Raw genomic sequence first — 21,932 nt, 5'->3', positions numbered from 1 at the left:
ACTTGTTACTGACATGCTGCCATACTGTACAATAGAGAAGGTGGAATGTAGGTATTTCATTATACATATGCAGATACATGTACTTATTGGTGTTAACATGGTACATATGCCAGACAGATATTTTGATGACTTCATAGCAAATGAGGCAACATTCTCCCAGATGGGGAACACCAAAAGTGGCAATTTTTTACAACTCGAATGCAGTCATCAAATACTCTTGCCGTGCCTTTCACAACACAGACAGAATCGTGATCCAGTGTTTTCAGACTTGAATGATTAGCCATATGGGTTTCACTGAACATGCTGAGCCAGATACCACCACCAGCGCCCACTGAAATCCCTACAGTTGCATCAGAATAACACAAGAGAAAATCTGCCTCTGATTACTGAAAAGGATGCTGTATTTTCCTCACAATTGATAGTTTGTGTTGCTGGTAGTATACCATCTAACACTATTTTATGGTATATCTCTCCCCTAGTTCCTCAACACGTGAAAACATTACAGGAGAAAGGTAACAAAACTGTGCTGTTCTCATCTCTCATCTTTCATGTGCCTGTGTGTGGCATTGCTTCCTCTAACAGGCATTGATCACTGTTCCCACAGCAGCCCATGTATTAGCATCGTTAGGTGAGTCACAAGTGAAATCTGAGCCCTGTTGCGCTGTGCTCTGTAGGCATACGCTTCTAAAGATGGTCCCAAGTACCAACCAATTCTAAGAGATGAGATAAAAAATGGTTGGAAGGAGAAAGTACAGGTGAGACCAAATGACACAATGAAAGAGGAAAGGAGTCCCATTCATCCTGCCCAGAGCATTAATCTGAGGGCACTGCACTAACCCCCATTCATCTTTTGAAACGGGGACAGAAGACAAGCTTGAGCAGCAAATTTTTTCACATTGAATGGACAGGAAATGTTAGAAACAAGCAGTAATGGGTGGCTTCTGACTGAAACAGTCTTGACATATTGAACATTGTAGAACATTAAAGTAACGTCAATATTTATTATACAAATATGTGTATTGATTGAGCAGTAAAATGATCCAAAGTAATATATGCTATAATAATAATTTAACTCCATTCAGAAAAAGAACATTGATGTGCAGAGACGGAAGAAATCACAAAAGTCTATATAAATTTATTAAATTAGTTCATGTGGGCATCTGGTTACTGAGCAAATAGAAATAGCTACTACAAAGCACCAGACATCTTGCATGAGCCAAACAAAAGAAACTATGGCCACGTTTCTAAAATACTCCATTACAGCTCGTTGGGCTTTGCCAGTTTAGAGCAGCTGAGAAATTGGCTATAGCCCTCTGCAGTTTAAACTCTCTAAGGTGTCCTGTATCCTCTCTCACTCGTTTGCTTTTTCTTATGAATGACTAATGAATTTCTACATTCAGCGTTGCCACATGACACATCAATGCAAACACTGTGCTGTGCTTTGACCATGAGGGTATTGCCATTTACAGCATAGCAACTGTTAATTCAGAAAAGATTTGGATAAAGTAAGAAAGACTGCACTTTCTCCCAAATTCAAACAGATGTGGCACCTCTTTATTCCCCCCTTCACCTTTTTGTAACTGTGGATTAAGGAAAAAATTAGCCTGCTTTGGGCTTTTCTCTGTTTTTATTCTCTCTGGTGAAACTGGATTTATTTAACTAAACTGGCTGTATATTTAAGTCTCTAAGTTGACAAATTATCCACATAGTCTTCCCAGGCTCCATTTTGCCTAATTGTTGGTACCAATTCCAGCCATACGACTGCTTATACAGCATATTTCCCACTCCTTCACCAGATGACTGATTCTTTTTTTTTTCTTTTTGCTTTTAACAGGAACAATAATGTTTAGTATTGAATTCGTGATGAAGTTCCAATTAAAAACTGTGAAACTGTTTGGACTTGCAAATATTTTTAGGAGTATCCAGCTATATGGTACCTGGAACCCAAACATCGGCAAGGAACCAAAGTCATCCATTTACAAACCTGCTTGCAAATCTGATTTTGATTATTCTTGTTAGCCTTCACTACGCACTAACCTTGTAAACATATTCTGCCTTCCAGGAAAAGTAGTTGTGATATACCTTAGGAAAGGCCACAGTTCTGACCCAGTTTGAACCATGAAGCAGCAGAATTGTCCTGATGAATGTTTCCAGGCTGACTGCAAGCTAAAAAAGCTTTTTATAAGCTCTAGAGGAACATTTAGCATTTTGCAGACCCTCACACTTCAATTCCAGTAGTCATATGGCTCTGCAACACCTACACCTCCAGCCTGTACCTTCCAGGTTCATCTGACCTGGACCAAGAGCAGTCACACTAGGAAAAAACAGGATGTTGGTGACTTGCCTCACAAACCTGCAAGTATACAAACAGGTTCGATTCACATTTCATTTTGGACATACCCCTACGTACAAAAACCATATCTCTTTGCCAAGTCTGTAATGATAGTACAGAAGGACCCAATTTACTTCGAGTTCACTCAGAGTTGGCTAGAAACATGCCAGAGCTGTACAGATGACCATTTAAAGTAGTGCTAAGCTTAAATGCTTTGCTTCTCCATACTTTGTGTGTCTCATTTCATGCCTGAATTGCATGGTCACAAAATTAATCTGGCCTTGGCTAGTTGGATATGGCCTGCATTACTTGAAATAACAAGACCCATTTCAACCTGTTCACTCAAGTTGCTTCTACCAATTAACGCAAACCACAAGCAAAACAAGTATTAATATTTTTACAATTTCTTCAAATAGTTACACTGAGAACTGGGGGATTTCCCCATGACGCTGCTGGGCTTTGTCCCAGAGAGGTGGTTTCAGCATTTCCCCCAACACTGGCTAAACCCTGGACATCCACAATGGCAAATGAAAGCACATCCTGGAATGGCCTTCCTTATGCTTCTTTCTTCCCTCTTTGTTTTTTTGGCTTTGATTTTTTTTAAAATTTAATTTCTATTCTTTTCTCTTTGGTTTAAGAGCAGCTTTGATAGGCTTGCTAAAACTGCTGTAAGCAACGCATAGGAAAAGGCAACATTAAACAGCCTAAAGCAGATAAAAATTGGCCGGGAGAAAGGCCACAGTTGGTCTGTGTCTCCATGTAGCATGAAGTTGTAGGTAAGAGTCAGCATCAGAGAAGTAACTCCCCCGACTTCACTTTATTTGTCTTTGTGTGTTTTTCTTGTTCTGTCCTCAAGGCAGAGAGGGAATTAAGCTCTGAGACAGCAGCAACAATAATAGCTCCAAGACAGTCCTCCCGCCTCTGAAAAGGACAACTTATCGCTATTTTCTCCCCATCAGGGAAAACTGTTAGTCTCTACCACTAAAAGGAAAGCAACGAGAGGCTGTTAAAATAAAAAGAAAAAAAATGAAAACCAGTGCACACTTACAGAATAACTGACTCTGTAAGTCTTTAACTCTTGTCTACTTGTATTTATTGTATTTTCTAGTATGATAAAAAGATAGCTAATGATTTTTTGTTGAGATCTAGAGTAGACTGTGGTCTTTATGTTCAAAATACTTGGTTTTATTCTACCCTTTATTACCCACTGGCAGCACCAAGTTAGGTTTAAACTTTTGTTCCTAGACCATTTTTCCCAGCAAGAGTAAGAAAGCAAACCCCAAACCCCACCAGCAGGAGTCCACTGATGAAGCCAACCTAACCCAAAAATTCCTGTTTGCTATGTGCTCTCATTTCAGGAATTTCCAATTTCCAGGAAATTTTTGCTTCAGTAACTGCTCCAGCAGCCAGTGTAACACAATGCTACCAACACATGTTCCCAAGGTTAGTTTACTCAGGCACCTGCAGACGGTAAGAGCAACAGGCCATGCCATGGACGTACGGGGGAAGAAGCTCTCAGCCTGCATTCACCCACCAGCTCCAAGCCAAGTGCCCAATCGCAGCAGTGCCAACAGATGAGGAAGCCCTGCCTCACACTGTCTAGGGGAACCTGCTCTACAGCACTTTCTGGTGACCCTGCTGATGTCACTGTGTTTCAGAGCTGTTGCAATAGGACACTCCAGACCCTACCGGACTTTGTGGTGTGGTCTAGAGACATCTCAGTTATTTGACATTTCAGTTGATATATAAAAAAGGAAAAGAAAGAAGAGAAGGGGTGGGATGAAAGCAGAATCCAGCTAGAGAAAGGGAGCACAGTCTGTTTTGGTTTTGTTTTCAAAGGGCTTTTTTCCTGAACTGAAACTGGTTGCATTTAGCTTGCAGCCCTGTTTGTATGCTGCAGTTATGCTAATGATTAATGATGTGCTAAGTGGTTCAGAGAAATTCAATTCAGACCCACAGATACTTGTCAGTCCCCAAGGAACTAGAGCATTTTTAAAACTGACCCACTAATTACCCATTAAAAGATTCAGGTAGTAGAGCACACTTGACCTTATTCTCAATGGCAGCAGCAGGTCTGATTTCAGGGAGTTTCTTTTCCATCTTTAGTTTTCCTGCCTCAAAACTTGAAAGGCCACAGTGTAAGATCAGATTCTGTTCTTCAGTAGTTTCCTAAATTTTCCAGATTATATTTTTCACAATGATGTGTCATTTCATGTTGTATCAATCACATTACAGTACGTCGCTTATTATAGCATAAGGCAATATGATTGACACAATCTAAGATGACTTGTCACAACACAACATGTCAGCTGGGACATCTGTATGTTTTGGGTTTATGTACACATACACAGAGCCTTCAAAGGATGGGGGGATGGAAGGAGGACACTCTCCCCCCTTTAAAAGTTTTCACAACACTTTCCATTGCAGCGACTGATAAGCACCTGTTAAATATACTGAAATTTCTTCGGTTCTCTCTCTAGGCTACCTGTAATAATGAACTACCAGAGCCTGAGTTTATTCCAACATCTATTTATAATGGACACCTTCTCATGACATATAAAGTACCCTGTTCCCAAGAACAGCCTTATGGTTAGGGAGTGGCATAATACAAAAACTCATTACAATTAACCACTTGTCCCTTGGTGGCATCTGACGCTAATTCAGCTCCTAAACAATTAATTTGGAGTAACCTCACAAAGTGATCCCAAAGCAACAGTAATTGGCTAATTCCCCTCTACTTATGGTTATGCTCATTATATTACACACAACTTTAAATCAGGCTGTCATCGCTAGTTCTTGCTGTCACCAAGGCAGTTCAGAAGGATAAGTTACTACACCCACGATCACTTGTAACGCATCTGCAGAAGGAACGCTTCATCCAGGAGTGCTGGGAGGGTGGGAAATCCTGGGGCGAATTCTGCAGGGGATTGAGAACACAGCATGACTGCAAGAAAAGCTACAGAAGTTACAGGACTTTAATTCCTAGTGAAGAGGCGTGGCTTCTGCATGAAATTTTAATGAAGGTATGTTTGCCATAAGATCTCCAGGCAGCATGATCTGGCAGAGAAACCCTGACTGGGCACTGGGATTTGAGTCACATTATTGTATTCTTCTGTGTTCTCAGAGCAAGGCACAGACACCCACCAGTTAACCAGGACTACCAACAAAGAGAGTTCAGACATGTCTGCACCTACCTGCAGGTTTCATGTTGTTCTGCTCCGTGCCTCAATTCTCCATTTAGTGAGCTGAGCTTGTACTTCACAGGGGTGTTTTGAAGCTAAAACTCACAAATGGTTGAAAGATGCACTGGGACTGTTGAAAAGCAGAGTACAGAAGGATTTCACAAGCCTGTTAAAGTAAACTGGATCTTTCTTGGACTGTTGCCACTTTGTGCATCTGGGGAAATAACTTAAGAGTGGCAACTGTACAGCCAGATGTTGCAAAACTAATATTTTAAGTTCTTTTTTTTTGTGGCACAGTGTGGTGCTACATAGAGATATCAGAACATACTCTTAAATATGCCAACTCAGGTACCAGGAATGGTACGTTCTGTTCAAGACAGCTCTGTCATCAGTCAAAAGTCATAGCAAAAACTATGTAATTGACTTAGAATTTCCAGCACAGAGATCATCTGATTCTACCATGGCATATGGTGTATCCTGACCTGATGAGCAGCTGTAGGGAAGCCAAAACTGCAGATATCTGCAGGTACGCCATCTCAGATCACATCTGAACAGTGGTGCCTGGTCAGAAATACAACATCCCATATTTGCTCTGAGGTTGCAGAACTACAGAGGGTGAACAAGGAAAATACTAAATACAGTAGATTCAGATGAAAGTTGTCCCCCTCAAAAAGAATCTTCAAACACTAAATGCTTCTATTTTCCCCAATATGTTCACCAGAGTCTTCTGCAACATGGTGGTTCAACTCCTATCACCCATATGGTCAGCCATTTTTTACAATTCAACATGCAAAGATATTCAAAAGCAATCAGCAATTTGTAAGCTACTGTGAATCAAGAAATGCACTGTTCTGTCACTAGTATTTCTTCCAAGCACCATAGCTCTTCCTGCTCCTAACCCTGCATTTACATATGGGACAGAAGCTCAGTGGCATAGAAAGAGCAAGAAAACTGTATAGATGAGACTGAGTAGGCGTCACATTTCATTCATAGTATTTGTAATCTGGGGAATCAGAGACCTCAGAAGCACAGACTGTAAAATGGGAGACCACACCCTCAGGTAGTATATTGCTACAACTCTCATAATATCCAGCTCAGCATATTTAGTATATCATAAATGCCAGCTACAAAAAAAAAATAATCCACATGGAGCAGTAGGACATGGGATTTTTCCTTGCTGAAGAATAATCAAAAGTTCAAAGGCAGAGAGATCAGTACCAAGAATTTCCCTGACTTCTCCCAAAACCACAACATTAATCATCAGTCCTTTCTGCAGGTCATTGCTCACCGCTCCTGTGCCTGCCCTATCTCCCACCACCTGGTCCTTGGCTCAGGGAGGCACTTTGCCACCCAGAAAAATCCATTTGAGCACAGCAAATGTTGAACACACATGCCAGCTGCAGCGCAGAGACCTGACTGCAAGATGGATGCTGCTTCCATGAGGAAATGCTCATCTCCTTCCTCGTGCAGAGCCAAAGCTCTCAGTTTTACACTATCCCTGCATGTTGCTTATTGCTGGACTACTTTCTGTTTTAGGGAGAGAAGAATAGTTTTCAGTATTTTATCTGAATTGCAAAAACACAAGAGGATAAGCAATTGTAGACTGAGAATTGTACCCCAAGAAGGGCACATGATGAGCTGTATAAATGCACAGTACAACAACTAGAGCCATACTGCTCTCCCTCCCCACCTCCAAGCTACTGCAGGTATAAGAAGTCCACTCTCCCTTATGCTGTAGATTCATGAGAAATTTTCCAGTTTACAAAATTATGGTTTTAAAGGCTGGATCAATTTCCTGAGACAATTCAATACAAGGCACTGGGTGGTGGGAGGGACAGCACGGAGCAGAGACAAGCCAGCAGGTTTGGGAATGCCGTGGCTACCTGAAACAGCCATATCTCTGAACATGGAACCACAGATTCCATTCGGTTAGGTGCACATTGCATTTCTTTTGGTGGTCAAAGCAGTGCCTGGACGTTCAGTGATCTTTTGCAGCAGCACTTACCTGAGATAACTTCTTTCTGGACAGCTGGCCAGAGAATTCAGCAGGTTAAAAATAACCATGCAAATAAAAACAACAGTAACACCCCTGCCTCAGTATTTGAGTTAAATATAATCTAAACTATTATCACTACCAGGAAAATACTGCGTAAAGTCTCACTCACAGGGGTGGCACCTGAGCCAAAACCCCTCTGGAGCTCCTAGTCAGTATGATCTGAAGGTCTCGTCGTGAAAGGTTCTGAAGAAACATCACCTTTCCCTCATATCATGTAAATCGAGAAGGCTTAATCCCTACAGAGTACACCTACAGTATAAAACAATACTGATCCTCATTGCTGCACATAATCTGCATATAAATTTAGGCCAATACAAGATGATACACAAAAGAGGTCAACCTTTTTTTTTTCTTTTTAATGTTGTCAGTGACGTAATTCCCATTTATTTCAGAGGGGAACACAGCTGGGGGTTGATCAAATACATCACCCAATCAATGCACAAGTACCACTGAACACAAAGCCCGCTGGCTGCTGAGTTTCTGCATAAGCCCCCAAAATCAGCTTACAGAGTGTACTAACCTACCACTGGAACAAGTTGGCTTGGTAGGTTGTTCCAAGTCTTCTCCCAGACAAAGTTTCAGCTCACTGGGCTGAACAGCCAGTTACTTATTAAGGGACAAGGAAGTTCCGGATTTGAAAAACCCTGAAGCCAGAAACCCTATGGAAGAGCGAACTCCAGACCCAACACGATGGTCATGTGAAACTTCATTTGAACTTGGTATGAATGCCTTCCTCCATCCACACAGATTTCCAACCCTTGAGTTTCTACTTTGCTTTCCTCTTCAGAACAAGCCCTGACTCTTCAAGCAATCTTTGGCCAATATAGTCAAGTTTCACACCAGTTTCTCATTAAAATATCACACAGAACTTGTAATTTCATGTGACTTCAGTGCTCATAGTTATTTGAAACTGATCTCATGAACACCAAAAGTGGGTCAAAGCTCCTTCCGCAAAGAGTATTTAGAAAAGCGGGAGTAACGCCACAGTTTTGGCTTAAGCATTGAATCATTTTTGAGTTGTTAATAGCCTCTTTGCAAATGCTTGCAGGTTTGATTGCCAGCATCTCACATGATTTTAGCTGAACTTAAGTGTGGCTCATTATTATATCCGTAAGTGTAGCTAATATCACACATGGTCACAAGCTCTGCAGTGACCTCAGTAAAATTACAAATCAAGATTCAGCCTTCCATGAATTTTTCTACTTCTCTGTATTAAAATGCTAACATCACTTCAAGGTCTTTTATATAGTTTAATTATATACATTCAGTCTGGCATAGATAATGAGTAAACATATTGCTATTGATGAGCTAGAACTATCACCACTATTTCATTTATATAATTTGATGGAATAATGGAAGAGTACATTCTTCTCCTAGTAAATGTAACAAGGAATAGCTCTTGTTGTCGCTCTGAAGGAAGGAAAGGGCAGCTCTGCCAGCAGGAGCAGAATCTGTGCTGCAGACAGCTTGCTGCCATGGAAAACTGACTTGAATTAAAATAGTTAACTAGAGTGATCAAAGTCATTCAGAAGGGAGCTGCCTGGAACAATTCTTAGCAAAATATTTTTTTGATCAAAATATGCTGATTTTGTCAAAGCGGGAATATTTCACAGCGATATCTATTTCAGTGAAGTTTTTAAAAGGAAGATCTCTGCGGCCTGGGCTAGACCACTCTGTCACTAGCAAGGAAAGAAATTGTAAACCTGACTTCTTTCACAAAATTCCCTCCTGTGAAATGCTCAGGAGGCCTTGCCTCCATTCTAATGATGAAGAAAAACAAATACTTTAAAACCTCAAAAGCTGTTGCAAACACTGTCATTCTCTGGCTGGCCCCACACTGAAAAGCTATTGCTGACTCTGACTGCTAGCTCTACGTATTACAAAACTTGTGGTATGTAAATCCAGACCACCCAATAATGTGACATCTGTATCTATAACACAAATTACAGTGTTTTAAGATCAGATTATGCACAAAGGGATTGGGAGGGATATAACATTTTCTGTTTTAAAATGTAAAATATTATTATTAATTTCCTTTCTGAGAGAAGCCCAACATATGCAAATCAAACAGGTGTGGTACAACAAGCTTAACAGTGGAGTGGCCACAGAAGGCGGCTGTACTGATCCAATAAGATCAACTGTGAGGAGGTAAAGGTGTGTAAAAAAACCAAAAAGTAAAAACTAACAAGTATTGCATCTTTTAGTTCACTTTGTACTGGCACTTTATGCACTTTTTTTGAAGAGTACAAGAGTTGACACAAAGGACCTTGAAGGTTTAGCATAGGAAGAAATGTCTGCACCATTTAAAAAAAAAAAAGTTGCCCCCCTCAAGACTTGTGGTGAACTTTCCCTTAACAAGGTCCTCAAGGGAACTTCCAAAGCAGTCTCAGCACCCACTTCTTACCTCCTCTCACTGCCTCACTGCTTTAATTTCTTATCATGCCTTACTTGGCCTCTCCCACCTCACTGAGGAGCTCGTCAATCCTCTGGCACTCTCCACTGACCTTTCCAGTATTGCCCCAGCTGTCTCTGGAGCTCAGTTCTCAGGCTTCACTGCTCCAGGTTTCCCAAGCTACAGCATGAGCAGTCACAGGGCATGATCTCATCTGCCATGTTTCATTGCAAAACAACAAATATTAACACTTGCATGAGCTTTTATCCATCATACTTTTGCAAAAATATACATGGCAATAGTGGGGCACTCAGAAGCAACAAGGCAAAAAGCAGCAAATACAAGAGACCATGACGTACACCAACACAGAACAGAGCTCGCAGATCCTTCTGCAGTAAAAAAGCCAAGGAAATTTCAAAATTCAAAAAGTTTTGTGCCTCATATTGCATTTTCTAAACCTGGACTTTTTCAGGCCGCTAGAGACGCACATTTCAGAGACACACACTCTGCTTCACTGACAAAGCCGTGTTGTTGACTGCAGGGAGAATAATCACAGGAACCCCACAGATCATAACCCCCATGATAGGGCATGAAGTGGGGGTGGGAGGGAGAAGCAATTTTCTCAGCTAACCTTGTCCCAGGCCTTTAAGGGCTTAGTAAGATCATAACCAACACCTTGAATTATATCCTGAAATAAACAGGTACCCAGAACAGAGCACAAAGCTCAAGATTTATGGGCTAATAGTAGGTGACCTTCAAGAGAAAGGTTGCTACAGGCTGTACTTGCTGAAGTCCTTTGCAAGAGCAGCCCCAAGCACTGAGCACTAACCCCGAGGTGATGAAGGTGTGGAGCACATGCATCACTGGGAAGCCATCTCCGCTTCCAGAACAACCATAAAATGAAAGAAATAGTACCATGAGGATTGGAACTAATGAAGTCTGGTTTCCTTCTTATTTGATTCTTGTGGTTGATTGACTTCTGCGTCTAAGACAGAGCAATAGTCTGAAAGTTTCCTGGCAGCAGAAGTATTATGAGATTTCTTCCTGTGTGGATCCTCTGGTGTTAAATAACTTGTGAACTCACACTGAAACCATGCTTTCAATAAAGGCTCTGATAGAGTGTCTCTTCCCAATCCAGTTTCTTATTTTCCCCAACACTGGGGGAACTTAGTTACCTTTGAGTTTAAAAGTCTTATTTCACATGGGTTTAAGAATGAACACCACTCCTGAACTGTTATATAAAATAAGGGGGGCACATCCACAGATACAGATTGCAGATAACCTTCATTTTCTTTCAAAGCTAAACTAAGGTGACAGTTGGCTATATGGGAAAGATTTCTTCCCAGAGGCAGTGAGGGGAACCAACAATGACGTTTCCTGAAGAGAGCAACAAATTCATCTATTGACTTCTAGTGAGTGACCAAGGGACATCACACCTGTTTGTGGAAATATCATGAGCCAAAGGCAATGCACAAAAATTTGTTACAATAACCAAAGCAGGGGGTTCAGTCGCCCATATGGAACTGAAAGACCTGTCTCAGGGTAGTCTCTACAGGGCCAGTAAGCAGAAGCTAAAGTTTCCTTAATTCATCCGGTAGCAACAACCCACCTTAGCAAAAAGGGTCAGACAAGGACCGTGAAGTAATTTCCCAGCCTATTTAGGGCCAAAATCTCCTCCATGTCAGTGGATGGAGGGGTGGCACAAGAAATGGCAGGGCAGAGCGAAGAACCTGTGGTTTTCAGTTCTGTGACAAAGAACATGTTGCTAATTTCCAGCCCCACCAGTATGATAGGTTTATCAAATACTCTTTACAATAAGGCAAAGAAAATAAATAAATAAATAAGGCAAGGTACAGATTAGAAAACCCCGGGTCAGGCTGATTCCCTCGATACTGCTGAGTACTATAAATCAGTGGTGGTACCCATTTCAGCGGTACCAGTTTCCTGAGCTGATTCACAAACCTCTTAGTCCAGTTCTGCTTATGGATTTTATGTAGAGCTGGGAGACACACTGCTCAATCCCACTCTCCCTGCTCTCCAAGTCACCTGCAGATGTATTGGTCCTGAAAGCCACTACTTGAAGTTTCCATTAACTTCTCTGAAAAATAAGAGAGCTCAGTAACCAGCACCATCTTTTAAGAAACTATGAGCAAAACCAGGGTTACAGTGACAAAAGCAACAGACATCGGTTAGGCAGGTGGCTGAATTTTATTTAATCCCAAACCTGTGCTATAAGGAAAGATGAAACACAGCCTATTCTGTGTTGCAATTAATCCCAAAGGCTAATTTTATTGCGGGCACATTGTAAACAAAGGGGATATTTATTTCAGAGTCCAAGTACATTGCAACAGAGGGAAGGCAAAGGAAAGGGCAGTTTGCACTGCAGATTAAGAGAAGGCTGCAAGACCTGGCGAAGTCAGTGCTGACAGATTCCCTTATTAAAAAGTGTAGCCTTGTAGAAGGCCTGCCATTGACAGCTTTGACGCGGCCAAATTTCAGAAAATCAGGCACAATTGGAAGACTGTGCTGTGGCAGGGACAGTGGGGCTAAGGGGCACTTCTAATTTGTCAAAGTTGTATCTAATTCCACCGAACAAAGTTCGCAAAGAGAGATGAGCAGAATCCACAAATGATTGCTCATTCACCAAGCCCTGATGGAAAGATAGGCCAGCACACAGCTTGGGCTTTGTAGAGTAACCTGAGCTGCTCCAATCAACTTTGGATAATTCTGCCTTGTGGGCATAACAATTTTCCTTGTTTCTTCTTTAATAGGATTATTCCTCACAATATTAAAAAGATAACATCAGTGTCTTTCAGTGTCCCCATAAACTATTTCTAGGTATATGAATGGATGCTTCAGCTGGTTTCGTTACTATTTCTGATATAGACTTATGAGAAGTGAAGATCTAAGAGAAGAATTTTATTTGTCTGACATCTGTTCTGTAAATAAAGTAAAATCTCAAACTTCCTTTTAAAGGAAGGAATCCTCAAAACTGACACAGTAAGAACAAAAGAGAGGAAAACTACCTTGTTGACCATGGTTGTAAGCCAACCCTGGAATTCACTCCACTGACTAGAAAATCTTCCCAAATGCAGTCAAATGGCAATCCAGCTATATTTACAGTTAAGAGGAGGCTTTCTATTTACAACAACAGATGTTGGATCAGGTCTTCAAATAGCCAGTTCTCAGGCAAGAAAGAGAATTAATGCATATTTTAAAAATATTTCCCCAAATTAAAATGGAACACATAATATGTTCTGTCAAATCTTAATGATGTTTTCAGAAGACAAGAAGAAAAAAGGCAAACACCTTCACCATTCCTTTCCTCTCCAAGGAAAAAGAGAATTTATTATAAAAAAGTATCACCGAATCATATTATATTGTCTCCTAGGAACGAGCTCATTTCTGTCCTTGTACATTATTTTAAATGCCATATCCCTCACTGAAACTGTATGAAGGTAAGACTGAATAAAGCATGGATATCTTAATGCAGCAAATTAGGCAACCAAAATCAGTGTCCACTTTGAAACCATCAACAACTGAATGATTTGCAGTTACCTGACGCTTTCATGAAATTAAGTGCTAGAGAGTTAAAAAACTTGCCCTAGAAGATTCTCTCAGGAGTGTTTTCAATTTATAAGGTACATTATTTGGATGAGCTAATGCATTATTCTTCAATTAATTTAAACCAAGCCCCAGTAAGATGACCATTTAACTTCAAATTTGTCTACACCTGGATCTCGTACAGATTGCTCTAACACAAATCTGGTAGGAGAAAATTACTGCTTACTGGGAGGCAGAGCAAGCTTTGTCTGGAAATATGTTTCAGATCCCAGTGCTATTTACACGTTTTCAGCAGCCTCGGCAGGCCCTGTATTCTCCCTACATCAAACAGACCATGAACTGGATTCCTGGGATGCTATCCCCATGAGGATGACATAACAGCGTCTGCTTGATGCTATGATTCTGCTTAAAGGTGGTGCCCACATTTTTAAGTGTAGCTAGTAATTTCAGGTATCTGCTTACCAGCTATTCAGCTTGGGATATTGTAAAGTTATCTGAATTTCGTTATATATCACATAACTAATCTCATTTAAGGAGCATTAAACAACCTATGGTTTGAAGTAGTCAAAATTATCACAGATTTGTTTTATATAGATATATAAAAATACATTTATAAAATAAATACTTTTTTTTTTAACTCTTTTTTTAAAATTACCTACATCACCAGTAAGGCACTGGTAAAATAAATAAGATCATTCCACCTCTAAAACTGACACCCTAAAAAAATCCACTCCGCAATAATCTTTTTTATTTATTAAATAGATCCCTAATAAAGACCCCACCTTTGGCTAGGTCTTTGCATGCACATACCCACAAAATCCTGCTGTCTGAGAGGCAAGGACAGCCCTGCTCCTTTCCTGTGCTAAGAGAGAATATACGTATCATGGTGCTGGCTTGCTTTCTCTTTGTGGAAGTACTAGGGAAAATAAGGTTATAAATCTGTTTGGGTTTTGTTTATTTTTAATAAATACATTAATTTGAAGGCCAGACAGGACCATTTATCATCTAGATAATCATTTGACCTTCTCTCTAATCTAGAGCAAAAAAAAAAACACCTCAGGGACTTCTTTCATTCAGAAAGTCTTCATTTAAATATTCAATCTATCACATCTCTTAGGAAATTCTTCCACTGATGATTTAGCTTCACTACTAAAAATGTGCATCTTTTCTTTAGCCTAAATTTATCCATTTTACACATCCAAATAGTGGGCCTTGCCACGCTGTTTTTTCCTAAACTGGTGACTTTTAGTTTCGAAAACAAAGCCAAAAAGACTTAGAAGTTTTCTCCTGTGTAGGTGCGTGTAAACTCCTAAATCCTCTCTTGGAATAGTTTAGATCTTGCATTCTGCCCAGCATGTTACAAAACAACAAACAAAGCTGCTAAATTGCTTTTCCAAGCAACAAAGAGAAACACTTCTGTTGCCCTATGAAAGAGTAGGTGGAAAAAAAATTGGCAGAACCTGAGACTCAGGACAGCACCACAGCACATAGCCTCCCTACGCTCCCTACCTCTGCCACACCTTTTACAGGTTTGACTAAAAAAAGAAAAACAGAAAAATTCTCTTAACTGTAAAGATAACCTAAGCTTGTGCTTCACCCTTTGGCACTTCACTGCTCGTTCTGTTTGGCTTGTGCCCCTGCCATGGCATCCTGAAAACATCATGCAAAATCTTCTGTTGCAATTCAGCACAATTCTGATGAAGCTGACTGCATATGCGGGCTTACACCAGCTGAGGATCCGCTGCATTTCTGAGCACGCTTCAGGTATTGCAAGAGTTTTATTTATGCAAGCCGGTACAAAGTATCAAATACCAAACTATTCAATATACAAGGAAAAGAAGAAGTAAAAAACTTTTAAGATTGTCCCTCTAGCCACAGTCTGGATATAAAAATCCAGGTGTTTGCTGCTGTACCTAGGCACCCGGGAGCAGCTAGTGTATCAGGTTTCTCTCACAGGGGGCTGCCAATATCTGTTCATTACTTACGGAGGCAAACAGGTGGCAGATGCATTGAGTGACATGCGAAAACCCTTCTGGTAGAACCATGCTTATGAGGCTTCCAATGATCAGAAGAAAATTTGTCAGCCAGTCACTTGCCCCAGCCAGTTCTCAAGAAAGCTCTTGGAGGCAGCTTGAAGGTTAGCAGCAGAGAGAGCAGGGTGCAGGCTATAGGGCATCTCCTTAAATAAAAGGAGGAAATGAAAGGTTAGAAAGTTGAGGGCTTTACTTTGGGTTGAACTGAGCCTCAAATGGCATTTGAGAGCTTAGCCACAATCTGTCCATATACAAATAAGAAACATTTTCATTTGCTCTGAAGGTCTTTCCACAGCTCCCAGGGCCTTTTCAGATAGCCTTTCATGTCCTGACCTGACACCTCCAGCCAGAAGTCAAGCCTTCTATGGGAAGGGCTGAATACTACATCCATACCACATTTTTAGGTGCAGGGAAGCTGCTCATTAAGATGCTGGTGAAAATGTTCTATCACCTTCTGTCATTAAATCCAAGACCACTATAAGATCTGAATAAAACTGTATGACAGTTTTGTTATCATTACTCCCCAGTCCTCACCACCATTAGGTTGCATAATAAAACAAATCGCATTCATTTATACACACATTTTTGGCAAACTCATTTCCAGGTTTTCAAATTTTTTTTTCTGTAGCAGTTTTTTGCTTCAGTTTTTATTTTCTGGTATTGCTTGTTATTTGTTTACAACAAAAACTATTCACTAAATGTTATATTTCCTTTGCATTTTTTTCCAAAAGTCTTGTTTTCATTACAGCTGTTTGAATACCTGGCTGTTCTTTTAATTTTGTGTAGGTAACCTACATGGACTGCCTTGAAAAATAACCTTGATCCTATTTTCAATGTCAGCAAATGTTTCTGGTCATATTCACAAGCCCAGTAATACTGTTTAAGGAATTTTGCTGCATTGTTACAACATATTTGTCATGTAGGGTCATGCTATAGTGATCTCTTGGACGCCTGTATTCCATGGGGTTTAAGTATTAGGAGAGAAACCTTCAACCTGCTTCTGGATTCAGTGAAGTAGGAAAACAGCACAGGGCCAAGAGGTGAACTCAACCCGCATGTGTGAAAAGACAGGATGATGTGTTATTCCAGTTTAGGTGGAGTTTTTAGATTTGGTGTTTGAGGGTTATTTTTAGAATGCAAGTAACTTTATGATACCTGTCTCTCCTCCAACTGTTATTCTTCACAAAAACCACAAAAATTAAAGTACTTTCTGTACTTTCATTTCAAAATGACATCTTCTCACAAAAATGAATCTGCTATTGCTCTCTGCTAAAAATTCGTTTCTAATGCCAAAACACTTCAGATATTTTTAAGGATTTTCTAAAAACATATTTTTCCTGCTACAAATGGTAATACTTAAATGAAGACAAAAATAAACAGTCTCAACAGCAGTAGGAAAAAGTGAGGGGTTTGTTTCCACTGCAGAAAGGGGGCTGCCTCTTCTGATCCAAGAAATCTTTGTATCTGGGTAGAAACGTCATTGATGTCATTATGTCTACACCTAGCAAAAAGAGCATGGCCAGCTGCCCACATCACTGCCAAGTGAACAAGACATCCACCCTGTGCAGAGTTACTGGAGCTGCTCACTTGTAGCTCAGGAGTAGCAGGGCCATGCTCTTGCGGCACCTGGCCAGGACTTGGCCATTTGTCTCAGCAAAACTAACCACAACATCCACAGTCCTTCACAGCAATACTGCTTTTGCTTTGGAGGGATTGGCTAGCTCAGGAGTCCAAGCTGCTTTCCATTAACCAGTATGGACACGCACAGTGGGAAAACAAGAACTCTTCAAGGTGAGGATGATGCCTTCTGCATGCTCTGAAGAAAGCCAGGTGCTTCTTCAGGCTTCATAAAACCAATCACATATAATAATAAATGAATGAATCATATAAAAGGTGTTGAAAATGTTGCACTGGAAGACAAATTTCTGCTCTTTCTTTGCACCCACGCAGACTCAGAGAAGTCTCTATTTTAGCTTAAAGGCAGAGACATCCTTTTTTTTTTTTTTAAGCACCATCCACTTTAAAAAGGAGAATGAGAAATCCTGCCATTGCTTGAAGACTCAGCAACACTAGTCAAAAGGGATAGTGATACAGACAGGCATTTATGGAAGTCACTGGGACAATCATGATTTCAGGGGCAGGCTTGAAATGCTCTTTTTAGGCAGACGTAAAGAGCCCACTGAGTCTTTTTAAAGGTTTTACGCAAAGAAACTCATCAGTTTTCTAGCGTTGTAGTGAAATTAGAGTCCATATTGCTTCTGCTGAAATTTATTTTTTAAAAACAGTAGTTGTCCATTTATTTATTGAGCTTTTGTAATTGACTTGGGAAATACGGGCCCTCCAGAGAGTTCACAACGAGGTAGAAGTGTCACATGGTAAGCATAGTAGTTTTAACATGATGTGCAGTATTTTCTTGATTTGAAGAGAATTCTGGCTTTACGAGGGCTAGCCTTGTTTTTCTTCATACTGAGTAAAGTGATTTCAATGGGGAAATTTCTTTTTTATGCTTCTCCACTACTTAATATGCATTAAACAGCTGTACTCTATGGTTTCTAATGAAGGAGGAGTCAAGTATCACCTTAACACTTCACAGCCAATATTGCTACCACTGGAACAGAGCCCAGTCCTCTCACTTTTACTCTCCTAAATAAACCCTACTTCATACATTAGACATTAGGCAGAAGAGGCAGGAATAAAGTCTCCTTGAGGTCACCAGGATTACTCAGCAGAAAGAGGATTACTTGAAGAAATGTTGCACTGTGGAAGCATCAATTCTTAACTAATGGTGGAGTCAGTTAGCAACAGAATGGGCTTTAAGAGATATTTAATCCATGCACAATGCAGGATTCATCAGCTGAAAGCTGATACATTTCACATCAAAGGTGAATACCAGAGCCTAGTGATGACTCAGTAACCAGGTGTCTTTCTGCACAGTAGATAAGATGTGAGACCTAAAAAAAAATCTTAGCTTCCGCCTCAAAGAAAACAAAGTTTTTTGGTCCCTAAACTGCAGAAGGCAAACATGTAACTTAAGAACACCCATGACTAACTTTACAGACAGGATGGACCCCAGGAGAGGTGTGGAGTACACTGGGAGTTGGGGGAGAGCTGTAAATTCATTTTGCTGGTGTGTTAGCTCTGAAATGCAACTATGCCCATTTAAAGACCACCACCGTCAACTCTCGTCCTGCAAGGAAGAAAAGACATGAAGATTTGCATGACCTGCCATCACAGGCAGATCATTATGGCACTAAGACAGAGCAAACCTTTGCAGAATACATCTGCTTTTCTGGCTTTCAGCAGGTCAGTGTTTACCTGAAAATACGAAAGCAAATAACACCCTTGATAAAAATTAATCCACTGCTCCTAATCAAAAAGCTGTAACCTGAACACCTCCAACACCACTCCTCTGCTCCCATCTACTGGAATAAATCACCTGGGAGCAGATGTATTTCTTGTTCATTACTGTTATCCATGTTCTTGCCATAAAGAAGTCAGCTACTCTGCTGAGTGCGTCAGTGTGTGGTTCCACCCCACTGCAACCAGAGGAAAAAGCATCTGCCTGCTTATTCTGGTTTGTTTTTTTTCCTACAGACAGCACGCTATCTGCCAAGGGACTACAGGTCGTGTCCAGGACATTAGTTTTGACCTTGAGAGGTTCCCATCCTGTCAAATGCAGATATCACCCTTCTCTTAGTCACCAGTCCTGCAGTAATGATCTGAGGCAACAGGACTAACTGCTAGGCTCATGGATACCTGGGTGTGGGGCAACCTCATGGAGGTTGTTACGGTCCTCCAATTATTCTCTTCAGGACAAGCACTGTCTTTTCTTATATATCTGTACAGCGACCAGAATCCTGGGGCCCAGATCTCAGGTAGGGTCTCTGAATATTTTTGTAATACAAATAATAAATTAGAAGAATAGTATGTTGTAACCTACGGTTTTGGGGGTTTTTTTGTTTTGTTTTGTTTTGTTTTTTAATACGTAACAAGAAGATGAAGAACAAGGCTTGTATTTTACAGGACAAATACCAGTATGTATTCACCATTTCATCACACATCTCTACTGTAACTATTAAACACAGCTGCTGTGAACATTTTGTACTGCCTTGCAGGATTCTGCAGTAAATCAAAGTAATCTGCATTACAGTGCCAGGTTTCACTGCAATCTCGAGGAATTTTTCAATTGCCTCTCTTGCATTTCAGCTGAGATCATTTAGCTGAAATTATGAAAGACGCATTAGCGATTAATGCTTCCAAGATTCCACATTACTGTCAAATCACTAATACATTACCTTTCATAATCTAATTTGTTCACACACTAAAATACACAGAACATGCAGAGCTTAGCAAATGGCCTTCTAAAATGTCACAATTTTTTTTTTAATTATTCCTTAAAGGGAAAAGAAACACCCCTGCAAGCATCTAGAAAATTTTTATCAGTGTCCTTGCTTTGGGCAGCCTTCTTTCTGCCTTTTGTGCACCAGCTTCAGGGCCTGGCAAGGGACACAGCCACATAAACCACACTTGGCTACTGGTGAGACATTATGAACCTTCACCAAGACACGGAGCACTTGCTGTGACAGAAGCATCTCCTGAGGTGAAGCACGAATAAATCTTAATGGATGGAACTGATCCACCACCAGCTATAAAAGATTGGTCAGAACTACCAGACACCCCAATTTTTCTTGGAGGGAAGTAGAAAAACAACCAGATGCTTACTTTTTGCTTATACACCAGTCAGCATTTCCAGCTTAAACTATGGTACCTTTCAGTGCACCAAGTTTTGGGTTATTGAGCAGCTTGGGGGAAGGAGGGTTAGGAAGAAAATAGGATTTTTAAAATACACAACACAGAAGTCCTACAGAGTGAGTATCTGGTAACTATTGAGACATTTCTCCCTCTTTTCTTCCAAAGGAGAACAGGTCATACACCTATTTTTTTAAAAGTGCACAGCAGTACAACAGAAGTGAGAGTAGAGGTGAAATTCAGCACGAGTTTAGATTTCAGCAGGACCAGGTCTTCCTCTCTGAACCCTGCGAATCAGCTGGTATTTCTGCTCCATTGACTGCTCAATTAATAAAATCAGGTTATCAAGTTGGCTCTTAAGAGGAGAGTGGGGAGGAAAGGATGACCGACCAGCAACTTCAGACATCCTCCTCCTCCTCCTCTCACCTTTTCAGCTGCACAGAGGCAGGTGTGTCCTGGACAGCCCATGGGAGCACAGAGGAAGGACATCTGCTAGATCCATCACATTTGTCAGGACAAGGGAGACTCAGAGTAAGAAAGATGTTGACGCCTGTGTAAGGGACATGAGAAATGGGCAGAAGACAGAAATATGGCTGGATGAAGAATACTCAGAAGGGGAAAGTATACATTTTGATGAAGAATGGAACAGGGAGAAAAAGGTAAAAAAAACAACTAACCCTGGGAGAGGAGAGGGAAAGCAGAGGGCCTCACTACTCAGGAGATTGTCTGATGTAACAGAATGTTGGCAAAAGAGGTTACGGAAGATGAAATGAAGGAGAGAGCTTGGGGACCAGAGGTTAACAGGGTTGCAGGGCTAACACAAAGAAAATAGCACAGACAAAGCATTTTCTCTTGTTCAGCACAGGTTTGATCAGCAGACTCTTACACTTCCCCAGACAAGCTAAAACCTGCAGTCATTCTACTCATTGTAAAATTTTTTTTAAAATACAATTATAAAGGCACATTTGTGTAAAAGCTCTGACATCATTTGGTGGAAGCTCAAACCCTCTGCTTGAATTGCTCCAAAGGTCTCCTGAAACCTCAGCCTCCTCAAGATCTTTCCCTCCATTTGCCTGCAGATCAACCATATGAGCAGTCCCTCCTTTTTTCCTGGTCTCTGGGAGCACAGTCCTGTCCGTCTCTAACACATGGGGACCCATCTTTCAGCTCTTGCTCAGATGATGGCAGTGAAAGTTGACTCATGGCATTTCAGGAGCCCAAGCTGTACTGGCTTTGGAAAATCAGGGGGGGACATAGCTGGAAACACCTGACTGGCTACCATATAGGGCTAGCATACCCCAATTAGGAACTCCCTCTGCATGACTAGGGTTGACCTGTATTTTTTTCTGAAATGGAGAAAAGTTCTTGACTCCACAGCCCACCTGTTTTTAGAGACTCTTTGCAAACCTTTTATGCACTTTGTGTGCAAATACCGAAGTGACTTAAGTCACATTTCTGAATTAAAATTTGAAAAGCAACGTTTGAGACATACCAAGGTGTGCACTGCTTGCTCTACGTGGCACTCCATAAAAAGTCTTGTGCAGGAAGTTTTGTCTTCAGCATAAAACATCACAACAAAACTAAAAAACAAACAAAGCCAAACAAACACTCTCAAGAGATTTGG

At 40.8% G+C, this 21,932-nt stretch overlaps 1 long non-coding RNA gene across 1 annotated transcript in view; it reads right to left on the bottom strand.

Annotated features, from left to right (window-relative positions):
• Nucleotides 1-15,287: 15,287 nt before the first annotated feature.
• The window catches only part of LOC135312841 (uncharacterized), a 33,048-nt gene continuing 26,403 nt past the window's right edge, over nucleotides 15,288-21,932 (bottom strand). The window contains exon 2 of the long non-coding RNA XR_010372463.1: nucleotides 15,288-15,705. This is a non-coding gene — a long non-coding RNA (uncharacterized LOC135312841). The remainder of the gene's footprint in view (nucleotides 15,706-21,932) is intronic.

Source organism: Phalacrocorax carbo, chromosome 3 (genome assembly GCF_963921805.1).
Source record: "Phalacrocorax carbo chromosome 3, bPhaCar2.1, whole genome shotgun sequence".
Lineage (NCBI taxonomy): Eukaryota > Metazoa > Chordata > Aves > Suliformes > Phalacrocoracidae > Phalacrocorax > Phalacrocorax carbo.
The sequence above is the reverse complement of the archived record's forward strand: the minus strand, read 5'-3'. Positions and strand labels throughout refer to the sequence as shown.